This window comes from Triturus cristatus, chromosome 3_2 (assembly GCF_964204655.1).
Source record: "Triturus cristatus chromosome 3_2, aTriCri1.1, whole genome shotgun sequence".
Lineage (NCBI taxonomy): Eukaryota > Metazoa > Chordata > Amphibia > Caudata > Salamandridae > Triturus > Triturus cristatus.
In genome coordinates, this window is record NC_140584.1 from 1,183,211,783 (window position 1) to 1,183,239,297 (window position 27,515).

The window sequence follows — 27,515 nt, forward strand, 5'->3', positions numbered from 1 at the left end:
GTACTCTAGATTCTGTGGCACAGCAATATGCACACATAAGGGTTCACAAAAGTCACAAGGCCTCGCCGACCTTTGTGTCACAGACATGATGTTTTACCATTTCATTACAAAACCTAAAATCTGTTTTCCAGTTTCGATGGTGGTGATCTATGGCATCGCCGCTTAGTGTTTAGCTAACGATAGAGCGATGGACATGCATTTCCTAGTTTTCAGAGGTATTTCCTCCGTGTAGCCTAGCAAAGATTAACATGGTTATATCCATCAGAATGTCACTCATTTCTTGCATGGAAGCAGTAACCTTGCTCCAGTACAACCCTACAGTTGGGCAATGTCCTGTCTGATGCAGAAAAACTTTACATAAAATTTCATGCATTGGAGAATTTGCTCACTTGCTCAGGGATAATGCATAACCAAGGAAGAATTTTTAAATAAATGAGTTTGTGTTTGCAATGGAAGGGGACAGGTCATACCTAGGGAGCAGCAGAACCACAAAATTTGATCAGATATCCTGACCTAGGTTCAGCTCCCATTTTCATTTTGCAGAAAATGGAGCGACAATAATGCCATTGCGGTTTCAGGGTAAATAAAATACTTTTTATTAACCTCTATTCTCTGGATCACTTTTGCCAATGGGCTGTTACACCCCCAGTGCCCCCCACTCCACGCTAGACCTTCTACCCTGTAAGGATATGAACTCACTACCTGGAAATATATCGCCCGCTTGGTAAACCCAAGCGATAGCAGTGGACAACTATTCATCTTTATCCAGATTAGTGGTAGGCTAGCGTTATCTGCCAGAGGGCTTAGGGAAGTGTGTGGGAAACAGACTTGCAAGTGCTACGAGATTTCACTTTGCCTCCTTATGGAACCTACAGTGTCAATTATATTTTCCTCTTTACAGGACACTCTTACACTGAGGCTTGCAACAAACAGGGTTGGGTTGCCTACGTTACACTTCTAAATATTAACAGCTTGAATTGGATGGATATATATGCCTGTGTAATGATATAGATATGTGCACACATTGTGAGAAAGTGCCTCTTTCGACATGTTTAGCCCCCACATTTTGCCTGGCATTGATGTGGTTTGGATTGCAGTGCACAGGGTCCCTGTCAACCAGGCCCCTTGTGCCAGTGCTTCTTTGGTAAAAACGGTTCCACGATTGGCCCTTCAGGCCCCCTGCTTCAAAGGCCTGCTGCATTTGTAGTGCAAACCCCAGTCTCTGCTGCTAGTAGAATATGGCTGGCCCTGGTTTACACCCTCACTTTGGGCAGGAAAAGCGTCAGGAAAACTTTGGAGAATAGGAAGTGTGCCCACCTCTGCCAACTGCACCCCTAAGGTGAGAGAGGAAAGGTGTAGCACATCTTTCAGTTCCTGCCATCTTGAAGATGGGGAGACTCCTCCAATCAGGCCGAAGTCTATGTCTCCTCCCACAGGAGTGTAGCATGATTGTTGGCCCTACCTGCTACACCCCTAAAACGCCCCTAAATTTAGTGTTTAAGCAGCTTCCCAGACCTGGAAACTAGTTCCTGCCGACCTAAGGAGGACAAAGAAGACGCTGTGCAGCGAAGCCTGAAGAAGACTACTGACTTGGCCCCAGCCCATCCGGCCTGTTTCCAGCTACAAGACCCTGCAGAAAAGACAACGCCTGTCCTGCAGCCAGCGACTTCCAGGACCTGACGAAAACTGCCTACTCTTTGACAAAGACCAGAGAGTCCGGAAGGCAGCGGCGCAATCCAAAATGAATATGCTACTTACCAGTATGCATCTGTTCTTGGCATGTAGGGCTGCTGACATTCATATCTGTGCATAGATCGCCGCCTAGTGTTCGGTCCGGATGTTTGCACGTTGTTGACCTGGAAGAGTCTTCGAAGTATCCTGAGATAGGTGACTCCTCCCCTGGACCACAGTGCGCATGGGCATCCTCTCCATCCTCAGATTGTTTTTCGCCATTGTGGCAGTGATGGAGTAGATACAGGAAGTGATGACCATGCTTATAGTAATTCTGAGAGCTGCAGCTGCTACAGGCACCGGGGAGGAGGGTGGGCGATATGAATGTCAGCAGCCCTACATGCCAAGAACAGATGCATACTGGTAAGTAGCATATTCAGTTCGAGGCATGTGGGCTGCTGAATTCATATCTGTGCATAGAATATATAGCAGTACCCTCTATTAGCGGCGGCCACCAGTGCCAGCTGCAGCGGTCTGAAAAAGAGTTTTGAGAACAGCCTGTCCTACAGCTTCCTGCTGCTTTGATTGCACATCTACAATATAGTGTTTGGTAAATGTATGTGTAGTGGACCAGGTGGCTGCTCTACAGATATCATGCAAGGGAATGTTACCCAGGAAAGCCATGGAGGCCCCTAACTTACGTGTTGAGTGGGCTCGTGGGGGAATCGTTAATGTGCGTTTAGCTTTTTGATAGCAAATTTGAATACATTTAACGATCCATCTGGCTATACCTGCTTTGGAGATGGCGTTACCTTTGTGGTGTGGGGCAAAGGCAACGAAAAGTTGTTTTGTTTTCCTGAAGACTTTAGACCTGTCGATATAGTACATGAGGGCTCTCTTTACATCCAGTGTATGGAGTGCTCTTTCTGCGACAGTTTGTGGGCTTTGAAAGAAAACAGGCAGTTCAATAGTTTTATTCATGTGGAACTGCGATATCACCTTGGGCATGAATTTGGGGTTGGTACGTAGTACGACCCTGTTGGCGTGAACCTGTATGAATGGCTCTTGAACGGTTAGTGCCTGGAGTTCACTAACTCTCCTCAAAGAGGTGATCGCTACTAGGAAAGCTACTTTCCAGGTGAGGAATTGAATCTCGCATGAGTGCAGAGGTTCGAAGGGTGGACCCATCAGTCTGGTGAGGACCAAGTTGAGGTTCCACATTGGAGCTGGTGGGTGGCTTGGAGGAATTACTCGTTTGAGTCCTTCCAAGAATGCTTTGATGGCAGGCACTCTGAATAAAGAGAGGTGCTGCCTGTTCTGGAGATAGGCTGATATTGCGGTCAAATGGACACGTATTGAGGTGTATGCCACATTGCATCGGTATAGGTGTAAGAGGTAACAAATTATGTTTTGGATGGATGCGTCTAGCGGGTTAATGTCATTGTTAGTGCAATAAATTACGAACCTTTTCCATTTGGCTGCATAGCAAGCTTTGGTAGTGGGTCTTCTAGCCTCCTTAATGATGTCCATACAGTCAGGTGGCAGGTTGAGGTAGCCAAATTCTAGGACTTCAGGAGCCAGATTGCCAGGTTCAGCTGTTGCGGATCTGGGTGCTGAATCTCGCCATGGTTCTGCGTCAAATGCGCGGGTTTGATCCGCAGCCTTTGATGCGGCACCACGGAAAGTTCGAGAAAGGTGGTGTACCATGGTTGGCGTGCCCATGTTGGAGCAACCAGGACGAGTGTTAGTGAGTGTTGTCTGAGTTTGCGTGCCACCAGCGGTATCAATGGTGCTGGGGGAAAAGCGTACGCAAATCTGCCAGACCAGTTCATCCATATCGCATTGCCCTGCGACTGCGGATGTGGGAACCTGGCGGCAAAGCTTTGGCATTTTGCGTTTTCGCTTGTGGCGAATAGGTCTATCTCTGGATGACCCCACTGCTGGAAGTACGGTTGGAGTACTGATGGGTGTAACTCCCACTCGTGCATCTGGTGGCTGTGTCTGCTGAGCAGATCCGCCATCTGGTTGTCCTTGCCGGGGAGGTGTTCCGCCATGAGGAACATGTTCCTCTGAATGGCCCACTTCCACATGCTCTGAGCCAGATGAGACAACTGTGGAGAGTGTGTTCCTCCCTGCTTTTGTATGTAGTACATGGCGGTCATGTTGTCCGTCCGGATCAACACGACTTTGTTGCACAAGTGTACTTTGAATGCTTTCATTGCTAGGAAGATTGCCATCAGTTCTAGAAGGTTGATGTGCATCTTCTTTTGTTGTATTGTCCATAGTCCCTGCACTGTGTAATTGAGTACATGAGCTCCCCAGCCCTGGAGAGACGCGTCCGCTGTCAGTATTATTTGTGGAACAGGCTCTTGGAACGGTCGGCCCTTGCAAAGGTTTTGTGGATTCCACCAATGCAGAGAGTTGTATGCCCGACCGCTCACCAACACTAGGTCTTTTAGTTGCCCGTGAGCCTGATTCCATTGACGTGCTAAGCACTCCTGAAGCGGGCGCATATGTAGTCTCGCGTGTGGGACTATGAAGATGCAGGAGGCCATCATGCCTATCAACTGCATAAACACTCGCGCAGGAAGGGAGTGTTGGGGTTTGAACTTGGAAATCAGCATTTGCATGCTGTTGATCCTCACTAAATTCGGCTGAGCTGTGGCTGCCAGAGTGTCTATGGTCGCACCTAGGTACTGTTGTACGTGTGCGGGTTGGAGATGTGATTTTGGGTAATTTAGTGAGAACCCCAGACTGTGAAGAAGGTGAATGGTGCGGGACATGTGGCTGGCACATTGCTGGGCTGACTTTGCTTGAACAAGCCAGTCGTCCAGGTAAGGGTAGACGTGAATGTGTTGCCTCCGTAGATGTGCAGCCACAGTAGCTAGGCACTTTGTGAAGACTCTGGGTGCTGTTGTCACGCTGAAGGGAAGAACCTTGAATTGGTAGTGCTGCCCTTGAACAGTGAACCCGAGATATTTTTTGTGCGAGGGGTGAATGGGTATGTGGAAATACGCATCTTTGAGGTCTAGCGTGGCCAGGAAGTCTCCCTGTTTGAGCAGCGGGAGGACTTGTTGTAGGGTGAGCATGTGGAAATGCTCCGAGAGAATGTAGCGGTTGAGGGGTCTCAGGTCTAGTATAGGTCTGAGTGACCCGTCCTTTTTTGGTATTAAGAAGTACAGGGAGTACACCCCCGTGCCTTGCTCGTGGACGGGTACGACCTCTATTGCGCCTTTTTCCAGCATACTGAGCACTTCCTGCTGTAATAGCGCTAAGTGCTCTGAGGACATAGGACGGTGTTTTGGTGGTATTGTGGGTGGAGTGGAGGTTAATTCTAGGCAGTAACCGTGTTTGATAATATCTTTGACCCACCTGTCCGTGGTGATGGTGTTCCACGTGGACAGGAACCTTTGTAGCCTTCCCCCGACAGGTGTTATGTGGTCGGGAGGAAGGTAGAGGGCGTCACTGTTTGTTCTTGGGGGAGGACCTGGTATTGCCGTATCCGCGTCCTCTGCCTTTTGTGCTGGAGCCACGATACCCACCCCGGGTGTTTTTATCGTAGGTACTTTGTGTGTTGCCCTTGTTGTAGGTTTGCTGTGACCCCTGTCCTCTGCCTGCTCCTCTATTTCCGGGGCGACGAAAGGAGCCACTCCGAAAGGTCTGCGTTTGGAGAGCCCCCATGGACTTTGCAGTGTCTGTGTCCTTTTTTATTTTTTCTAGGTTGGTGTCAACTTCTGGCCCGAATAAGTAGTCGGGGTTGACCGGCTGATTGAGGATGTTATTTTGAACCTCAGGTTTGAATCCGGAGATTCGTAACCAGGCGTGTCGTCGTAGCATGACGCTGGTGTTTATTGCTCTGGCAGCTGTATCTGCGGCATCCAGTGCACACTTCATGGATGCGTTCGTGAGGAGTTGTCCCTCCCTGATGAGGATCTCTGCTCCCTCTTTGTATTGGTCAGGGAGATGTTGGAGTAGGGTTTCTAATGTGTCATAGTGCGCGATCGTAGCGAGCTAGGAGCGCCTGGGTATTGGCAATACGCCATATGTTAGCTGCCTGGGCTGCAACCTGTTTGCCGGAGGTCTCGAGCACCTTGGACTCTTTGTCCGGGGGAGGAGCATCCCCAGTTGTCTGCGAGTGCGCCCGTTTGCGAGCATTTGCGACTACGATGGAATCCAGAGGCAACTGGCCTCTAATGTACGTAGGGTCCCCAGGAGCCGACCTATATTTTTTGTCGATCCTGGGGTTTATTACTCTTGCCCTGGTGGGTTCTTTGAAAATGTTCTTTGCTGGTTTGAGGACACCCTTCAACATGGGTAGAGTTTTGATATGTCTCTCTGAGGATGCGAAAGTATCCATTAGAAAATCGTCCTCGATTGTGTCAGAGTGGAGTTGCACACCATGATTTGCCGCAGCACGTTCAATTAGGGCGTTGAATGCGGCAGTGTCCTCTGTGGGAGACGTTTTTGCGCCATATAGCTGCGTGTCCTGTGTATCCATAGGTGCACCTGTGTCTAAAGGGTCATCCCAAGCCTGGTCAGGGTCCTGTTGGCCTTCAGGGTCCATCTCTCTGGGGTAGGGGACGTCGTCACCCATATAGTCCTCCAAAACGTCGGTTTCGGAGTGTGTCGGAGAGAAGGACTGTGGATCTGGGTAGGAGGTATGGAGACGTTCGTAAAGAACTGGTTCCGAATCAGCTGGCAGCTTTTTCTTTAGCGGGATCCGGTAGGAGTCCAAAGCGTGTTCGGAAGATATTCTCCGCTTGTGGAGCATAATTCTGCCGGTGTCGGCATCGATGATGTGGGGCGGTGACGTCTCCGGAGGAGAGCGTTCGGCAGGTGTAATCCTAGTTTGGGTGACACGTGTTCTTATTTCGAACATTTTGGGTGCCGTGGATGGCGGCAGGCCAAAGGTGATATGGGGTGGTGCTGGAGAAGCTTTTTGAGCTGTTTTCGGCTCGGGGCCCGACGTGTCCTGGAGGGCTGCCTTTTCTTTGATGCGTTGCAAGGACGCTGCAACTTGTCGCACCTGTAGCGCCGACGGTTCTTTGGCGCCGAGCGGTTCTGTAGAGGCAGGCGTGGGCTTCTTCGGGGCCACGGGGTCATCGAGTCGAGGAGAGGTAGTAGCCGTCGACGGCGTCGATGATTGGGCCTTAGGTGCTGCTTTCGAAGTGGTGTGCGACGCAGCGGCCATTTTGACCTTCGTGGCCGGAGCCGATTGTTTCGGTGCCGGGTGCCGAGGCGGTTTGGCAGTACCGATGGCCTTTTTCCGTGTGTCGGCGCCGACGTCGGCTGCTGCGAGTTCGGCACCGAAGTCCCGTTTGGTGCGGTCGGCGCAGACGGGTTTTGCTGTCGTCGAAGGTGTAGTGGGCTTCGATCCGACCAGTGTCACTTTCAGTTTCGGTTTCTGTGGAACCGACAGGACTTTTGGTTTCGGTGAAGGGAAACCAGTCGTTTTGGGTACTAATGGCTGTCGCTGAATGTCCGAGGCCGGGCCCGAGGGCGGGGCCGAAGAACTGCGGGATAGGTCTTGGGTAAGGCCCGAAGGCGATCCCTCGACCGGAGCCATAGATTGACGCACTGGGATATCCTCCGTCTGTACGGGTAGGCCTTGCTCGTCACCGGAGCTACTTTCTTCGGCCCCTAAGGCCTCATCGTAGTCTCCTACCTCGGTGTCGTCTTCATCCCTGTGAAAGATTTGTTCTTCGATGTCTTCCGATCCGGAATTGTGGTCGGAAGCGGGGCTGGAGGGTAGGTTCTCCACGCCTTCCACATCTTCGTCCTCGGCGCTGAAGATGTTGGTCGGGGCCGGTGCCGCTTGCTGCGCTTCAAATCTCGCTGCTCGTCGATTCCGGAGAGTCTTTCTGGATCGGAATCGGGCACAGGCCATACATGTGGATTCGTCGTGATCCGGTGAAAGGCATTTGTTGCACACCGGGTGGACGTCGACATGGGGATATTTTGCATTGCAAACAGGACACCGCTTGAATGGTGTCCTCGATTCCATCGTCGATGGTGTCGATGTAGATGCGAAAAAGTTGGTTTTGAAGTTAGTAAACTAACAAGTAACTGTCGATACCGATCGGGAACAGTACCGACGCGAACTAAAGGCCTTTTAGCCTGAAAAAAGTTTTTCCTAACTTGAGTCAAGATAAGCACATCCGAACCCAATGGCGGAAAAAAACAATCTGAGGATGGAGAGGATGCCCATGCGCACTGTGGTCCAGGGGAGGATTCACCTATCTCAGGATACTTCGAAGACTCTTCCAGGACAACAACGTGCAAACATCCGGACCCAACACTAGGCGGCGATCTATGCACAGATATGAATTCAGCAGCCCACATGCCTCGAACATAAATCTACACAAAGGACTCCGGTGCCCTCCGGATCTGCAAGCCCTGCCCACTCTGCACCAGACACCTTCATCCCGTGTCCAGGTGGACCACCAGCCCAGAACAGGTTCCCCAGGGATCCTGACCTCAAGTTCAGCGTTGGCGGACACTACCTGGACACCACGATGATGCCTGCTGCATGAATCCAGAGGCTCCCTTTGTCCGTGACCGGCTCCGATAAGAAGCATCGGACGCCTAAAGGCACCCCTGCACCCAAAGTCCTTAGGCCTTGGTAAGCTGAATAGACAGTGCCCCTACAATCCCCTACATCTCTACTTACCTCTGCTGTCGTTGGTCTCCCATCAGCAAACTCCAGTGTGACGCCTGCAGCCTGTTTGTCTGAACCAAGTTTGAAGAGCATTGGGCGGCCAATGCTGTATTTGAACCCTGCACCTAGCTGCCCCTGTGCCGCTGGTGGTGCAAATATTTCAGTGCTGCTTTTTGCCCCCACCCGTGCTTGCTCCAACCCCCAATTCTTGGCACGTGCAAACGATTTACCTACCAGCAAGCGGTGCGGCTCCGAGCACCCCCAGTCCCCACTGGAATGCATTGGGCCAAACTCAAATTTTGACCTCTGCACCTAGCTACTCCTGTGCCGCCCGCAGGTGGTGCAGTCTTGGTACTCACCTGACCCTTGCTGACCTTTGGTTTCAAAGACTGGAACTGCATGTGACGTACTTACCAGCATTACCGCATTATAGTTTCCTCCACAGGACAACATTCAACTGTTTGAAAATTGCACCAAGTGTCAACTTCTGAAAGTATTAGGTATTTTTCTTGCAGGGCGTACTTACTTTATGGCGAAGATCTTGGTCTTAAAATAAATCTCATTCAAAGCTTATTTTCAGGTCGAGCGTGAGACAGCGCCCAAGCGCTTCTCTGTGAAGAGCTGTCGTAGTTCAGTACAGGGAGAAGCCACACCCACTCCCGCCCTTATTTTTCATTGGCTTGTGTGTTTGTCCTTTGTAAATGCGGTCTTGTGATTCATTATGAGGCTTGTTAGTCCCTCATTATTACAGTTATGTCGTGATTTGTATCCTCCCATGGCTACTGGCCACTTTACTTCGAGTGTTACACGGTACGTGTTATTTAGACTGTGAGCACTACTTTCTTTAATGAGGTTCTCCTATTGCCTTCTCTACTCCTCCATCCCTCTTGTTGTCCGTGCCTTCTCAACCCCTCCCCCCGCCTGCCCTCCCGTTCTGCACCTTCTCTCCCCCTTCTCCCCCACCTGCACTCCCATTGTGCGTGCCTTCTGCCTCCCTCCCCCCGCCCACACTCCCGTTGTCCCTGCCCTCCTCACCTCCCGTTGTCAGTGATGATACTACGGTTTGTTATGCAATGGGTCTCGCATAAATGCGAGTCCTATTCCATGCTGGTTTACAACTGCATGCCCTCTTATGGTTATAACTTGCATCGGCTTTTATGGAAGCTGAATGTTGGTTTAAAGCGCAAAGGTCAAAGAGGATGGAAAAGCGCAGCCGGGCCAGAGGAGCGGGGTGAGCAAGCAGCTCTGCGGGGTAGTGTTCTCTCACTATGCAGGACTGCCGCAGCTCTTGAAGATACCGTCCAACGACGGTAGCCAGGCCTAGTCATGCAACCAGCAGCAAGGGAGGGAATGGGAGGTAGAAGTAATACGAGGGTTCTTGATATGCTTTTCGTATAATAACAAACATTTGTTTGATTTGTCTTTTGAAAGCGCTTTCGCATTTTGTCTGCTTTATTGACAACTAGTCCCTGTGATCAGTAGAATCCTGCCTCTAATATTGAGTTTAATGGCTTACCGTGCTGAACTGTGAAGATGCTGCTCGCACTTGAACCACTGGACAGCAACGCCATACGGAGTTATTAACACACAAAACACCACTGAAAGCCTTGTGCAATTACCAGCTAGCCAGTTATAAATGGTTTCTACTTGATTCAAGTGAGAGGAGTGTGTTCCGAAGCACTGGTCTGTGGGGGCTCAACAGTAAAAAAAAAAAAACATGTTCTACCAATAAAAAAGAAATAGTAAATGAAAATGATAGACAGCCTTCGATACTACCAACCAATCCCAAGATGCAAATGGGATCACCTAAGCTTTAAACCACGTCTGAAAACAGCCGGAAGTTCATCGAATGAATCCACTAGACATTACTAGTATCTAGTGAACTGGGATCTGCAGCAGGCAGCAGATTCATGCTGTGAGTCACACTAGGGTAACATAATCCGTGAAGCACCAGACTGTTAGCAGTTTTACATAATGTGTGTCGAGTCAGCATATTATGGATTGTATTATTCAATCAGAGCGCGTAACACCTTGGCCAAAGAGTTTGACTACATTGAAAACAGACCGGTTTGTGAAGTAGTGCTGCCCGAACCTCCTAGCACTATATATTAGAAAACATAAATAAAAAAGTATTTGTCACGACATCATTAGAATTAAAAACGTTGCACATGCAGTCAGATACTGTTACTACATCAGAATTAAATAATGTATTGCTGTAAGCATTGACCTGATGCTAAGAGGGTTTCTGTTCCACAAGCGTGAAACGTTCCTTGTGACTTCCGAGCCTTCTGAAATCCTAAACATCGGTTTGATTTACCCCCTAGGCTGGTTCAAGCCCAGGGCAGTTACATAGTTTATTAGATATAGCTAGCTCAATAATTATCTTAGTGCTGTGTTATTTTCCTCCTCTTCCTAATCATGTTAATGCCTTATTTACCGCATCTGTTTAAATGCTCGTCTTTGTGCTCAGCACAACATGCATCATTCAATAATATTCAACAGAAATAAGTAACCTGGGGGCACGGGCGTTAACAAGAAAGCGGGGCTTTAATGGCTGGTGTAATCCCTGGTGGTAGGCTGCAAGCCTGCTACAACACTGTATGCTATCAATGAGACATGCCCCCAAGAAGCACCTCCTGGGAGTCCTGCGAGCAGGGAGGTGGGAGGGACATGGGGGTGTTAAATACCCTGGTAACTCTAGGCATGGTGTTGTACGGCTGCAACAGGTGCGGTCAGGGCAACACAGCCAAGACCTCACTTTAAAGCCCCAGATTAGCTCTGTAGTATCCACCTGTTTCTTCCAACTTCGGAAAATAAAGATGATTTGTAAATACCTCACTCATGACGCTCGTATTCAAGTAGTCATTGCCATGGTCATGTCACATGTTGACTACGCCAATTCTCTGTACTTTGGCATCCCCCTTCATCAATCTAAACGGTTACAGCTAATACAAAACTAGGCAGCGCGCTTAATTACTCACTTACCTAGGCATCACCATATCACCCCCATTCTGAAGCAACTTCATTGGCTGCCTGTCGCTCAGAGGAGTGATTTCAAAATCGGAGGTCTCATTTTTAAATCACTCAATGGTTCTAGCCCAAAATTTGTCAATAACATGATCATAAAATATGCCCACACTCGTCCTCTTCGCTCAGCTTGCAAAAATCTTCTTTTGACTCCCGCTTTCAGACTCAAACGTACCGGCGGAGCCAGGTTCTCTACCTTGGCCCCCCCCCTTTTTGGAACTCTCTCCCTTCTGAAATCCGTCTCTCCACCAATCTCCTCGCCTTCAGAAGTCTTTTAAAGACCTGGCTTTTCCGACAGGCCCTCTAACTCTCCCTTTGGCCCAGACTTTTGCCATACTAGCGCCATGAAACCTTCCCGGTGTACGTGCGCTCTACAAATTCTCATTGACATGACATGACAACACAGCGTTATAATACAGACACCTCAAATGAATCATGACAGTTATGTATTTATCTCACTAAGAGGTTATTAGTAAAATAGTTGCCAAGCTGGAAATGTATTTTACATACTTCCAACATAACAACTAGGTTCCTCCACGCTCACTAAGAGGTTATTAGTAAAATAGTTGCCAAGCCACGCTCCATCAAGTTACACAACATAGGGGGCACTTCGGAAGCATAAAATGCACACCTAAAACGGCCCTTGTGTCGCATTATGCTTCACTGTGTCATGCCACGTTCTATCTCATAATATGGAGGCAATCTTGGAAGTATAAAAAACACTGAAAATAGAGCTGTATGGCACTGCCTTTGCCAAAGCTAATGCAATTTTAGAGGCATCCAGCATTGACGGGCCAATAATAATGAGTGACAGCAGATTGGCAGGTGGTAAGAGTGAGTCAGAGGGCACGGGACAAAGGCGAGTGAAGGAGAGTGGCAGACGGTGAGAGAGGGTCAGGGAGGGAGCAGGAAAAATGCAATACCACCACCACCAATACCACCACCTCAGCGCCTCTCGCTCACTAGTAAAAGCAGGGGCACTGTAAGAGGCCAGAGCTGCAGCCAAGAGCATCCCTCCCTCCTGCCATAAAGCACAGCCCGCCCTGCACCAGGAGATGAAACCAGGGCCCTGCTACAGCTGGAGTGTTTTTTATTAGGTCAAAGATAGCAATGACATTACGCAACGCCACACTGCACACTCAAATCACGGAGAAGGCAGGAAATAGCCCCCCTTCTGCTCTTCCTCCTGTGCGGCGACAGTGTAATCACTGGTAGCGAAAGGTGTTGGAGCGCTTTGTTAGTGTTTATAGCTCGGATCATATGTAACTCTTACTTCACACTTTGTGTATGTGTAATTTACAACACTTACACATCTTCTTCACTGCACTATTTATCACTACTTTGAAGACATCCAAGGCTGGTCTCTTCCTCTTATATTTACAATCTAACAAGCGGCCACGAAGGCCCTTTATTGCAATGCAATAGGTCTTGCATCTGTGAGAATTTAAGCTATTAGTATTGTAAGTGACGATGCCTTTTATTTATGTTTTAAAACCCAAAACATAACTAAAAGGCACTGTCATTTACAATGCCAATACCTCAAACTTATGTGAATGCGAGACCTATTGCATTGCAAATGCTTGTTATAAAACAGGTGTGGATCTACTTTTTGAGTAGTGTATCAGTTACTGGTCAATTCTGTGCAATAAATGTCTTACACTCCTCTGTGTTAGACCTAAGGCTGCTCACCCACGCTGCCACTAATAGAGCACTTAGTGTACACTGGACCCGGTACACTTCTGGGGAATATCTGGACTCTGTATAACCACCTAGTGGCATACCATATACAGAGCCAGATAGATAGAAAATATATATATAATGCTGCTTACCAGTATGCATCGGTTCTTGGCATGTAGAGCTGCAGATCTACATACTGTACACACTGTGCATAGATCACCATCTGGTGTTGGGCCCGGATGTTTGCAGTTGTTTTTCCTCTTGGAAAGTCTTTGGAAGTCACGAGGTATGTGACTCCTCCTTTGGATCGTATTGCGCATGGGCTTCGGCTCCATCCTCAGATTGTTTTTCGCCAGCAGGGAAAGATGGAGCGTAGTAATAACAGTGAAGATGCCCATGTGTGTTGTATCTAAATAAGATAAACTGGAACAGATAAAGGTAGCCGGGGAGGCAGGTGGGCATGTGTAGATCTGCAGCTCTACATGCCAAGAACAGATGCACACTGGTAAGCAGCATTTGCCGTTCGAGGCATATAAGCTGCAGATTACACACTGTGCATAGATTATATAGCAGTACCCATCCTTAGCGGCGACCACCCGTATCTGTTGCAGTGGTTTGAAATAATGTTTTGAGTACAGCCTGGCCCACACTAGCCTGTTGCTTAGTTGGCACATCTACCCAATAGTGTTTAGTGAAAGTGTGCGTTGTTGACCATATAGCTGCTTTGCAGATATCATCTAATGGGATGTTCCCTAGAAATGCCATTGAAGCCCCTATTTTACGTGTAGAGTAGACTTTAGGGGGAACGGATAGCGTTCGTTTTGCTTTGTGGTAGCAAATGAGAATGCATTTGACAATCCACCTAGCTATCCCCGACTTGGAGATGGGGCTGCCTTTGTGTGGTGGTGAGAAAGAGACAAACAGTTGTTTGGTCTTACGAAAAGGTTGTGTTCTCTCGATGTAGTAGAGTAAGGCTCGTTTGACATCTAATGTGTGGAGAGCTCTTTCTGCAACGGCCTGTGGTTGCGAGAAGAATACTGGTAGTTCTACAGATTGGTTTAGGTGAAAAGGAGAAATGACTTTAGGGAGGAATTTTGGGTTAGTACGGAGAACAACCTTGTTATGGTGCATTTGGAGAAAAGGTTCTTGAATGGTAAGTGCTTGTATCTCACTGACCCTTCTGAGGGAAGTGATGGCTACAAGAAAGGCGGTTTTCCATGTTAGGAATTGAAGTTCACATTTGTGTAGAGGTTCAAAGGGAGGTCCCATTAGTCTGGTGAGAACGATATTTAGGTTCCACACAGGTGAGCGTGGCACTCTGGGGGGAATTATTCTTTTGAGGCCTTCCATGAAGGCTTTAATGGCAGGTACTCTAAAAAGTGATAGATGTTGCCTGTGTTGTAGATAAGCTGCTATGGCTGCAAGGTGCAGTCTAATGGACGTATAGGATAGATTGCATCTTTGTAGGTGTAGTAAATAGCCTATGATGTGTTGAATGGACACATCTAGGGGATTGATGGTATTGTTGTGACAATAGACAACAAAACGTTTCCACTTTGCTGCGTAGCACGCTCTAGTGGTGGGTTGCCTAGCTTCTTTAATGACGTTCATGCAGTCAGGGGGAAGATTTAGATAACCGAATTCTAGGATTTCAAGAGCCAGATCGCAAGGTTGAGCTGAGCTGGGTCCGGGTGCCTGATCTCTCCATGGTTCTGGGTTAAGAGGTGTGGAGAGAGGTGTAACTTTTGGTGCGGTACTACAGATAGTTCCAGCAGTGTGGTGTACCACGGTTGTCTGGCCCAAGTTGGAGCTACTAGGATTAGTGTGAGGGAGTGCTGTTGTAGTGTGCGCAACACTAATGGAATGAGTGGGAGAGGCGGAAATGCGTACGCAAATCTGCCTGACCAGTTCATCCATATCGCATTGCCTTTGGACAATGGGTGTGGATATCTGGCGGCGAAGCTTGAGCATTTGGCGTTTTCGTGGGTGGCGAAGAGGTCTATCTGTGGATGCCCCCACATTTGAAAGTACGGGTGAAGAACTTGCGGGTGGAGCTGTTGTGTTTGTCTGCTAAGCAGATCTGCCATAGTGTTTTGGGCTCCTGGGACATGTTGGGCTAGGAGAAAGATTCTCTGGTGTATGGCCCATCACCATATGCTCTGTGCTAGCTGAGAGAGCTGTGGAGAGTGTGTGCCGCCTTGTTTTTGTATATAGTACACGGCTGTCATGCTGTCTGAGCGGACTAGGACTTCCTTGCCTGAAATCTGTGTTTGAAAAGATTTTAGGGCTAAAAATATGGCTAGCAACTCCAGATGGTTGATGTGGAGTAATTTTTGTTGAGGTGTCCATCTGCCCTGCATGGTGTAATGTAATAGGTGAGCTCCCAAGCCGGAGAGCGATGCGTCCATTGTCAGTACTATCTGAGGAACCGGGTCCGGGAACGGTCGCCCTTTGGAAAGGTTTTTCGTGGTCCACCACAGCAGAGAGCGATGGGTACGACCGTCTACCAACACCAGATCTGTTCATGGACCCTGGGCCAGGTTCGATTGGTGCGCTAAGCACTTTTGGAGAGGACGCATCTGGAGTCTTGCATGAGGTACTATGAACATGCAAGAGGCCATCATTCCCATTAGTTGCATGAACACTCGAGCTGGAAGAGTGTTGTGACTGAAATTTTGCGCGTAGAGCTTGAATGCTTGCTATCCTGGCAGGACTGGGGTAGGCTAGCACTGTTGAGGTGTCTATAGTGGCACCCAGATATTGTTTTTCGTGGGACGCTTGGAGATGGGACTTTGCGTGGTTTACTGTGAAGCCCAGTTTTTGAAGTAGCTGGATAGTGGCGTGCGTGTGTTGTACACACTGGTTGTATGAACTGGCTTTTATTAGCCAGTCTTCTAGGTATGGGAAGACATGGATGTGTGGTCTCCGCAGGTGTGCTGCCACTACTGCTAGGCACTTGGTGAATACTCATGGTGCTGTGGTGACTCCAAATGGGAGTACTTTGAATTGGTAGTGCGGGCCGTCCACTACAAATCTGAGGAACTTCCTGTGAGCGTTGTGAACAGGAATGTGGAAATAGGCATCTTTGAGGTCTAAAGTGGTCAGGAAATCGTTGTGGGAGAGCAGTGGAACTACCTGCTGAAGTGTTACCATGTGAAAATGGTCTGAGTGTATGCATCGGTTTAGAGGCCTGAGGTCTAAGAGGGCCATAGTGTGTCGTCCCTTTTTGGTATGAGAAAATATAGGGAGTAGACCCTCCTATTTTCTTGGTTGGTAGGAACCCGTTCTATCGCCCCTTTTTGTAGGAGGGAGATTACCTCCTGCTTTAGTAGTGTTAGATGTTCCTGTGACATTGGGCGTTGTCTGGGTGGAATGTTTGGAGGGGGGTGGATATTAGTTCTAGGCAGTAGCCTGACCGAATTATTTGTGTTACCCATTTGTCTGAGGTGATGGTAGTCCAGACAGGAAGGAAATTTTGGACTCTGCCCCCGACTGGAGTGGGATGGTCTGGGGGGAGTGGAGGGGAGTCATTGGTTAGGTGCGGAGGCAGAGCGGGCGGTGTTTGTCTTGCCTCTGCCTTTATTATTGTTGCCTCTGTAGCCGCCTCTTTGGTAATCCCTTGTAAAGGTGGATTGGGTAGGGGCCTTATATGAAGTAGAAGCGGTGTCAGAGGAGTTGCCACTGGATGTGCTCCGAAAGGAAGAGCGTCGAAAATAGCGCCTGGAAGGGTGTGATTGTAAGGCTCCCATAGACTTCGCCTTATCGGTGACTTTTTTCATTTTTTCTAGGGCCTCATCCACTTTTGGGCCGAACAGATGTTCCTGGTCAAAGGGGTGGTTCAGGATGAAAGCTTGCACTTCTGGTTTAAAACCTGAGATCGTTAACCAGGCATGGCGATGGAGGAGAATGCTGGTATTAATGGCTCTGGAGGCAGTGTCAGCTATATCTAGGGCACAGCGGATGGAGGTATTGGTAATGGTTTTGTCCTCCTGAATTAACTCATTTGCCCTATTTTTATATTTGTCAGGGAGGTGTTGCATTATGGCTTCTAGTTCGTCATAATGGGCCCTGTCGTATCTTGCCAGTAGCGTTTGTGTATTAGCGATGCGCCATATGCTGGCAGCTTGGGATGCAGTGCGCTTGCCCGATGCGTCCAAGAGTTTTGACTCTTTGTCAGGTGGTGGTGCTTCGCCTGACGCTTGGGAGTTTGCCCTCTTTCGTGCTGTAGACACTACTAGGGAATCTAGTGGTGCTGGCCCTCTGATGTAGGCGGGATCTGTAGGGGCGGCTTTATATTTTTTGTCTATGCGCGGGTTAATGACCCTGGCTTTGACTGGGTCTTTAAAGACCTCCGGCGCGTGTTTGAGAACTCCTTTGAGCATGGGCAGTATGGAGGTGGCCCTATGCGTGGTGTCAAAAGTATCGAGAAGGAAGTCCTCCTCCACGGGGTCGGTATGGAGATCCACCCCGTGATAGTGTGCAGCCCTTTGGAGTAAGTGGTTGAACCCTAATGCGTCTTCTGGTGGGGATGGTCTCGAAGGGTAGAGATCATCTTGCGGGACGTTAGGAATGTCAGGGATGTTATAGTCGTCCCATGGGTCTGGGGAGCCTGTGGGAGTGGGGTCCCCTGTAGGTAGGTCATGGAGTACATCCCCTATGTCATCATAGACATCATCATCATCATCATCATCATCATCATCCGGAGAGGTTGTGGGGGAATGAGGAGGTGGGGGAGAGAAGGAGGAGGTGGAGGAGGGGAAGGTGGAGGCGGTGGAGGAGGTGGGGAAGGCATTCTGAAAGGGGAGGTAGCAGAGTCCTTCCTCTTTGGGAGGTGGAGCTGGGGCAGGCTTTTCCAGCTGTCTCTTTTTTATGCTGAGCATCAAATATCTGGTTTTGGGGTCCTTGATCAATGTCTTTTGCAATGGATCAGGTGTAAAAAGTTCTTTCGAGGGTGGTTTGTCCGTCGGCGCCGAAGGCATCGGGGCCGTCAGTTTTCTTGTTTTAGAGTCTGCGCTAGTCCGCTGGTTGGAACTATGCGGCCTGGAAAGGGCTGTCTGTTTACTCAGTGCCGAGATGGTTTTCGGCTTCAAGATATCGGTGTCGGTGACCATGTGTTTTTTGCTCGGTTCCAGGGATGGTGTCGGTGACCATGTGTTTTTTGCTCGGTTCCAAGGATGGTGTCGGTACCGAGGAGTTGGAGCTGGTTTTCGGCGCCGAGTGTTTCGGTATGGAGCTTGGTGCCGAGGAGGAGGCCATTTTCTTTTTCGGCGTCGGTGCGAAGGAGTGTTTCTCGGCACCGACGGTGGGCTGGCTCGAGCCCGAGCCGCCGGAAGGCTTAATAGGCTTCTTTACCGGTTCCGAAGGTGCGGTGTGGGAAGCAGTGTCTTTGGTCTTGCCTAGGCCTGGAGGCGAAGGCGTGACCGAAGCCTTTTTCGGTGCCATCGAGGGTGTTGACACGGGGGGTGGGCTTCGGTACTCACTACCCTCTGAGCGGGAGTGATATCCTCCACATCTGAATCGTCGGCTTCGGAGGCGCTGACGAGGCCCTCGGCGGTATGGTGTTCTTCTGGAGCATCGACGCCTTCTGGAAGATGTCTGGAATCGCCGTCAACGGGTGTGCCATAGTTCTTCGTGCCCTTCGGTCTAAAATGGTTTTCTTGGACCGGAAGGACTTGCACACCGGACAGTCTCGAGCCTCGTGTTCAGGGGAGAGGCAGAGGTTACATACTTCGTGAAGGTCGGTGTGGGGGAATTTGGACCCACATCGAGGGCACTTCTTGAAGGGAGTCCTTTCCATTAGCCAGGACCGGAGCTTGGGTAGGCCCGAAGGCCGTCGTCGACGACTGGAATCGAAGGTCTTGATCGATGAGAGCCGCGCCGAGTGTGGAGATCGTGATCGAAAACAATACCACGAATTTGGGTAAGGATTGCGCGTCGATAGAAGAACTGGAAACTGTTCGGAACCGGAGCGCGAAGATCACATCCGAGCCCGATGGCGGAAAAAAACAATCAGAGGATGGAGCCGAAGCCCATGCGCAATACGATCCAAAGGAGGAGTCACATACCTCGTGACTTCCAAAGACTTTCCAAGAGGAAAAACAACTGCAAACATCCGGGTCCAACACCAGATGGCGATCTCTGCAGGGGTGAATAGCTTCCATATCTCCCTCATCTATCTGCCCCGCCATTTCAATCTTAGATATTTTGTTTTAAGAGTGAGGAGAAACTAGCAATGGGCAAGTTAATAAATAAATACAGAAACCTCAGCACAATTAACACTTTTAAATTGACAATACGACAACATTGAGATGCGGTGGGTAATATCGCTTTATCCAATTTAATAGTTTATCAACTGCGATACCGTAGTTAAGCCTGATAAAGTAGATTACATATTTGCACATTTTATCCCAAAATAGTTCAGAGTCTGGCTGGCATCACAAAGAATATTCACATGTAGGCATCTGGGCACCTAGCTTGCCACTTACCTCCAGTTCTCGCTTGTTCCAGCCTGATCCAGTTGCCACTATTGACCAAGTGACACCGCAGCTGCCCAGGTTTCCCTGCTCTCCGTTATTCCCACCAACAGAAGTCCTACCCACCCAAGGACCTACTTAATGAAGGCTGTAGCATGATTGTGCAGCGGGCGCACCAAAGGCAAGGTTGTCTACGTCCGGACCGTGCTCAGCACCAGGAATCTTGGCCCCACGTCCATCCAACGCAACACCACGACAACAGCCACCACCAGAGCTAACATTGCCATTGCTCCTCCACTACCTCCAAAAATAAAACCAACAAACATGCCGCTGGAGGAGGAGCCTAGCGCGCAACCAAGATGGCCGCGTAGGTGCGAGGCTCCCGAGGACCACCACGACCTCCTGAATTAATCCTGGCTATATCCTGTCCTTGTTGAGGGGACTGCATCGGTGAACCCGAGCTGAGGCGCCATCCGTTTTTCCTTTTCGAATCGGACCCCGGACACCGGTGGGAGCACCGATTGAAGGTTGCGGCCTTCTCCGCGCTGGCCCCCCGGATTGGAGTAGTGGGGCGATCCGGGGACAAAGCGAACAACAGCGGCGGGCAGGGCTGGGCGACTCGCGTATCCCGTGCTTTCACTTTCGCTTTTGCGCTCTCCTTGCCCTCAAGCGAGGTAGGGTTGCGGAGCGGGGTGCGGTGGTGTGGCCTTGTCCAGGTGCCCGGCTGACCCGCCGGCCGTGAGTCGTCCTGCGGCCCAGTGGTTGCCCTCCCCCCCCCCCCGGAACCCGTGAACCGGTTTATCGGCCCTTTCGAGGAGATTGGCACGACGGTGGGAGAGCAGGCATGTCCACCAAACAAGATGGCGACCGGGCGAAGGTGAAGACGACCCGCCGCGGCCCGGCGCCTCAATCCAACAGTATGGACCGCTACACCCTCCAGAAGGGATCTCCGGAGACATCGCGCACATCCCCGGCGGGCCCGACGGAGGCATCTGCTCAACCGGTGGATCTGACCCTCCGGGACGTCATGGGCGCCATCGCAGAGATGAAGGCCTCGGTGGACCAGCGCTTCGACACCCTAGCGCAAAAGATAGACTCGGTCCTGGTGGATGTTAGCCTTGTGAGGGCTGACTTGTCCAAAACCAACGACCGGGTCGATTCCCTGGCCCACACCACAACGAGCCTCACGACGGACGTGGTGGCCCTCCAAAAGGAGGTGCGCCGGCTTGGCCAGGCGAGCGCCCTGATGGACCGGCGACTGGAGGATTCCGAGGGTCGGGCCCGGAGGAATAACGTTCGCATTGTGGGAGTGCCGGAGGGACGAGAGGCGGAGGCGGCAGATCTTTTTGTGGAAGAATTGATCCTTACCCATCTCCAGCCCCGGGGGCTGAGTAAGCTTTTTGCGGTGGAACGTGCTCACCGGGTCCCTGGGGGCAGACCTAAGGCCGGTGCCCCGCCGCGGCCTCTCATTGCCCGGATTTTTAATTTTCGGGACAGAGACGCTATCCTGCAGACCTCCAGGCAACAGGGACCGGTCAAGCTTGATAACATGGATGTGCATTTCTACCCAGACTTTACTCCGGCGGTCCAAAAACAGAGATTGAGTTTTCTCGGAGTTAAACGTCGCCTACGGGACCTGAACCTTAAGTACTCAATGCTTTTTCCGGCTAAGCTGAGGGTGGAGGTGGATGGGCGCACGCACTTTTTTGACCGACCCGAGGCGGCTGGGGACTGGTTGGACACTCTGCCTGGAGATCGGGGCCGAGGGGGTGGGGGGGGTGCGGTTGGCGGGGAGGGCCCGCCGGATCAGAACTGAGGGGTGAAGAATAGGCCTTGCTCTGGACAACATTCCTTTACCATTTACTGATCGTTTATGTTCCCCTCCGATGGAGGTCGTGTGGGGTCTGTTGGGGGCTTCCCTCCTCCTCTGGGGGACTAGTTAGTTTTTCATCTATGGGGCGACAGGCACACTGCACTTTGGGGGGGCTGTTCGGGCTCATGCAGGGGTGCAGGGAGGGGGGAGTTCTGTTGGGATGGGGGGGGTGGGGGGGGGTGTTTGTTTGCACTGCAAGGCAAGCCCTTTACTGTATTGTTGCTCTCGAGATGCTCTGTGGGGGACGACTGATTGCTTCTACGTATGATGGGGGGTAGGGATTTGACTGTGTTGTCATGGAATGTTAACGGCCTGGGGGACAGGATTAAGCGTGGTGTGGTCCTGCAGTACCTGAAACGTATCTCACCAGATGTTGTCTTCCTGCAGGAGACACACCTTATAGGTAACTCCTTTCATGCCATGAATCGGCGAGGCTATCGTTTGGTGGCCCATTCGGGCTTCACCTCGGGCTCGCGGGGGGTGGGTATCATGATTAAGAACTCGCTCCCGTTGGAGATTGATGAGGTGCGCCATGATGAGAGGGGACGCTACACTGTTCTGGTGGGTAGAATGGAGGGTAGAGTGTTTGTTTTTATATCAGTGTACGTCCCACCTGGGTTACAATCTACTACATTTGCGGACTTGGGGCGCCTCCTCCTGGACCTCCCGGGTGGCCTGCTGGTGGTTGGGGGGGACTTTAATGCGGTAGTTTCTGGGTCTATGGATCGCCATCCCCCTAGGGACCTCCCCCGGGCACAGGCTTGGCTGTCCGGCCTTTTAGATACTCTGGGCCTGGTGGATTGCTGGCGACTAAAGCATCCCGCACAGCGGCAATACACCTTCCACTCGGGTGCCCATGGTAGCCTCTCGCGGCTTGATTACATCCTTGTCCCGGCGGCCTATGCTGGGAGGGTGGGAGAGGTGTGCCATCTGGCGCGGGGCATTTCAGATCACTCCCCAGTACTGTTACATTTCGATGTCTTCCCTAGGGGGGAGGGCAGGGTGGCTCCAATCAATGCTTGGTACTTGCGTGACCCCACTATTCGTGCCGACTTGATCAAATCCTTACAGAGATACTTTGATGAGAATGTGGGGGTCTGTCCCTTCGGCCATCTCCCTGTGGGAGGCTTTTAAGGTAGTTCTCAGAGGGGAGGCCCTCTCCTTTATCTCCCATGCTCGGAGGCGCGAGCGGGAGGAGGTAACCCGGGTGGAGGCCGAAATTGCGGAACTAGAGGGTGACCTGGGGAGCGGGGTAACAGACGCCAAGTTGCATGTTCTGCACCTCAAGCAGGCGGCCTATAGGGCCCTCGTCACGGAGGCGGCCAGGGGCCTCAGTAGAGAGCAACAGGGGCGACTGTATGATGTGGGTGATAAGGCTGGTAAATTGATTGCGTGGTTGGACAAGAGGGAGAGAGCGAGTCGTGTGGTTCCTTTGATTGAGGGGATGGATGGTGCGCCTGTCACCGAGCCGGAAGCCATTGTCTCCTGCTTCGCGGATTACTTCCGCGAGGTGTACTCCCCGGTTTCTCCCTGCTCGGAGGAAGATTCCCATGCCCTGCTTCGGGACATCGCGCTGCCCTCCCTTACGGTGGAGGACAGGGATTTGCTGGACGCTCCTCCCACCTCGGACGAAATTGCCCTGGCTATTCGCTCGGTCGCATCCGGCAAGGCCATGGGCCCCAATGGTATCCCCATCGAGCTTTACAAGCTGCGACCGGATGTACTGGCGCCCCACCTGCGCGCCATGTTCCTGGCGGCACACTCGCAGGGTTCCCTCCCGCCGGACCAGCGTCTGGCCACAATCGTGGTGATCCACAAGGAGGGGAGACCCCGTGAGCGGGTTACATCCTATAGGCCTATCTCGCTCTTGAACGCGGAGCCCAAAATCCTCGCCAAGGTACTGGCCAACCGGCTGGTTGGCGTGGTGGGCGATTTGGTCCACCAAGACCAATCTGGCTTTATACCCCATCGCAACACGGCTCTTAATCTGCGACGCTTGCATGGGGTGCTCGCGCGTGTCCCGTTTGTGCGGGAGCCGGCCATCTTGGCGTCCTTAGACGCCACCATGGCGTTTGACACGCTTGAATGGCCATACATCTGGGCGATGCTGGCGAAATTTGGATTTGGACCGGGATTCATTAGCTGGGTCAAATTGTTGTATTCGGGCCCATTGGCGCAGGTGGTGGTGAATGGGCGAGTTTCGGCCCCCTTCGCGCTGGGGCGGGGCACGCGTCAGGGTTGCCCCTTGTCACCGCTTCTGTTTGCATTGGCCTTGGAGCCCTTGGCGGAGTGGCTGCGGTGGCACCCCTCTATCCGTGGTCTCCGCTGGACCCCCGAGCATGAGGACCGCGTGTCCCTCTACGCCGATGATATCCTTTTGTATCTCGCCTCCCCGCGTAACTCGCTGATTGTCCTGGTTGATGTTTTGCGCTCCTTCGGTCGTAACTCAGGCCTTGTCATCAACTGGGCGAAAACCTGCGTGTATGTGCTCTCCGGGAAGGCTCCGGCCCTACCACGGGACTGCCCGATCCAGATTGCCTCCCAGGGGTTCCGGTACCTGGGTATATATATTACTCTAGACCCGGAGGCCCACTACGAGCGGAACTTGCTACCCCCCCTCCAGCGCTTGCGGGAGGACGTTGCGCGCTGGCGGCGTCTTCCGCTTTCGCCGCTTGGCCGAGCGGCCTTGTTTAAGATGATGTCCTTGCCGCGCTTTCTGTATGCGCTTCAGAACACTATGGACTTGGTTCCGGCGCGCTACTTCCGTGAGGTGGAGAGCCTGCAGCGGCGCCTGTTCTGGGACGGGAGGCCGCGTATTGCTCTGGCTAAATTGACGCTCCCGTGGTACGATGGGGGGGTTGCCCTCCCGGACATTAAACGGTATTACTGGGCCTCCCAGCTCGCTGCGATTAATCATGGCCTTTACGGGCCCGCCCTGAACCCGGCATTTGAAATGGACAAGATGCTCCTGCCCGGTGGCGACTACAATCGAGCGCTCTACTCTGGCGCGCCCGACTCCCGTCTGACGGGACCGACGCGTGTCATGGTGCGTGTCTGGCACGCGGCTAATGCAGCGATGGGGTGGAAGGACCGTTTGACCCGGGCGACACCGCTATATGCGTCTGAGAGGTTGGGCTCCCTGTGGACATCGAAGGGCTTCGAGAAGTGGGACACGATCGGAATCAGCACAGTGGGAGACCTCTGGACAAGGGGTGGATTAAAAACTTTTGAGACGCTGCGGACGGAATTTCAGCTGCAAGGCAGTGAGTACTTTCGGTACTTACAAGTCCGCCACGCGCTGGGCTCCGTCTTCCCTGATGTCGCGTCCATTCCGGAGTCTTCCCCCCTGGAGGACAGAGTGCTGGATGGCCATGTCCCAGACAGCACGATCTCCCTTATATATAAAAAACTGATCAACGACAGATCGTGCCTGCTGACTAGTCTCCGCGAGGCCTGGGTTGCCGACGGGCTGGAACTGGACGACGAGGACTGGATTTCCGCGGTGGCCTCTCCGAAGGAGGTGGCCATCCCGGCTCGCCTTCGCTTCGTCCAGCTTAAGATCCTCCACCGGGTTTACGTGACGGGGCCAAGGCTTCTACGTATGGGCTTTGTTGGTGACGGATTGTGTAAGCGTGGCTGTGGTGCCTTGGCAACTTTCATGCATATTCTGTGGGAATGCCCACAGGTGGAGCGATTCTGGCGTGGTGTGCATGAGGTCCTGCGCGTGGTGACGCGTGTTGCGCTGTTGCCTGAAGCGAGGAGATGCTTGCTGAATGTGTGGGAACCAAATGACTATTCGGTCCCGCAGACGCGGTGGGTGACTCTGGGATACATGATAGCTAAGCGCGACATTGCTCAATTGTGGGGATCCCAGTGGCCCCCAGCGGTGTTGGCCTGGAAAGAACATATGGATTGGTGTATGTTTCGTGAAAAGGTAGTGTATGTGGCGAGGGGTAAGCCTGGGGCGTGGGTGAAAATCTGGGGCCCCTGGAACGCCTATCGCGGGGGTATTTGTGAGCCGCCACTGCTACCGGCCGCCTCACCAGCTCCGTCCCCCTAGCCGACCCCCTCCCCCAGCCACGGCCGTGTGGTTCCCCTGTCCCTGATCTATTCCCATTCCCCTCTTCAGAGTTTGGCTGCTGGTTGGGATCCCCCACTTAAGGAGCACGTGCCGTCACTTTGGATGGCGGGTTGCCTTGCGGGTGTGGTTTTTTGTGTTGTTCTGTTTTGAAAAAAGGAAACCGTATTGTGGGCTTGGAGTTGTGTGGCCTGCGCTATTGATATCTCCTGATTTACCGATCTGCACCGCCAAGAGACTCTTACTGTAGGTATGTCATGTGCTTCTGCCACTCTAGCGGCCGGCCGGATGGTTGTAGGCCCATACTTGTAACTTTTTTTTTTTTAACATGTAATAAACGGTTTAAAAAAAAAAAAAAAAAAAAAAACAAACATGCCGCTTCTAGGCATCCACCCAGCACCACAGTAGGACCCTTCTCCTGCACCCACTGCAAATTCACATGCAACACTTAAGATGCCGACATCACCAACTCTATACAACAGACGCATGCCACCACCAAACCAAAACCAATTGTCTGTCATGGTCCTCAACGTTCGATACCTCGGGAAACACTCCCCCGAAATCTGGGACCTCCACAACAGCAACACGCCTGATTTTTTCCTGACCGAAACATGGCTCAACTTAGGCTTCAATGCGGACATCACCGCAGCCATCCCCCCCGCTTACAATCATACACCAGGACCAAACCCATAAATCACGCTGAGAACACGCAATCATTAACAAAAATACGATTGACTGCACCACCTCCACCCGACCCGGACACTAACTTCATAGAACACCTCCACTTCAAAATACTAACAGACTACAATGCTACCCTTAAGGGAAGCCAATTTCATCGATCTCCTCTCCATCAGATCAACCAACTACATCCTCCACAAGGACCTCAATTTGCACCTGGCGGACACCACAGATCCTAACCCCACTACCCGGCTTAAAAGCCTCAGCAACCTCAAACTCACCAAGCTCGTCCAATGACCAACGCACACAGCAGGCCATAACCTCAACCTTATTTTCTCCTCAAGCAACACAATCACCACCACCCGCATTACCCACTAACATGGTCCGACAACTACTTCCTACATGTCAAGATAACCGCCCACCAAGAAACCCCACCATAAAAACCCAATGCATGCTCAAGACACTAGGACAAAATATCTGAAGAAAACTGGACCAAGACCCTACAGGAAAGTCCACTCCACCACTCCAGGAACCTCAACACCAAGCTCATCAATAAATGGGACGCCACCGGCACCGCTCCGACCAGAACCAAGACCTACAAAAACAACAAATGACCAAACCAGTACACAAACTACCTCAGAGAGTCGAAGCGCCACTGCAAACAACTTGAGAGAAAATTGAGTTTCGACAAAAACACCACAGCAAGATTCACATACAAAGCTGCCTTCAACAGCTACAAATTACGGAAATGCAAAATAAATGGCCATATCTCTGACTCAAAGCCAGAAACAGCAAAAAACTCTTTGCCATTGTCAAGGAATTCTCCAATCCCGCAACTACCACATCATCATCCCATCCCAAGCACTCTACAACGACCTCTCAAACTTCTTCGAACAGAAGATTGCCAAGATCTACACCTCATTCCGCCTACAGCATACCGATACAAACATCGCCCAGCCAGTCGGACACCTCCAAACAGCATATAAGCAACTGGGAGCCCCTTTTGAACTAAGAAACCACCACCCCGATGAATACCATTCACTCAGGAGCCTCCTCAGATCAATGACCCCACTTCATGTACAACCTTGGAAGAACCATCATCTCCACAGCTCTTACTGCAATCAGCAACACCACAATAACCACCGCCACCTTTCAGTCTTGCTGGAAAAATGGAGAAGAAAACGCCCCATGGAGGGCACACCACCAACACCCTCAGCAGCTGCAGGCTCAGCTTGCTCCTGCCTTTTCCAGCTAAAGTCGATGAGAAAGCCATCAATAACCAAATCACAGACCACCTAGAACTCAATCAACTCCTACACAGCTCTCAATCAGGCTTTCTCACCAACCACAGCACAGACAGCCCTCATTGCGGCCACTGAT

The 27,515-nt window shown here is 51.3% G+C and overlaps 1 protein-coding gene across 7 annotated transcripts in view; it reads right to left on the reverse strand.

Moving 5' to 3' along the window:
• Positions 1–27,515, reverse strand: part of TTLL4 (tubulin tyrosine ligase like 4) — a 525,559-nt gene that overhangs the window by 323,803 nt on the left and 174,241 nt on the right. The window lies entirely within an intron of this gene.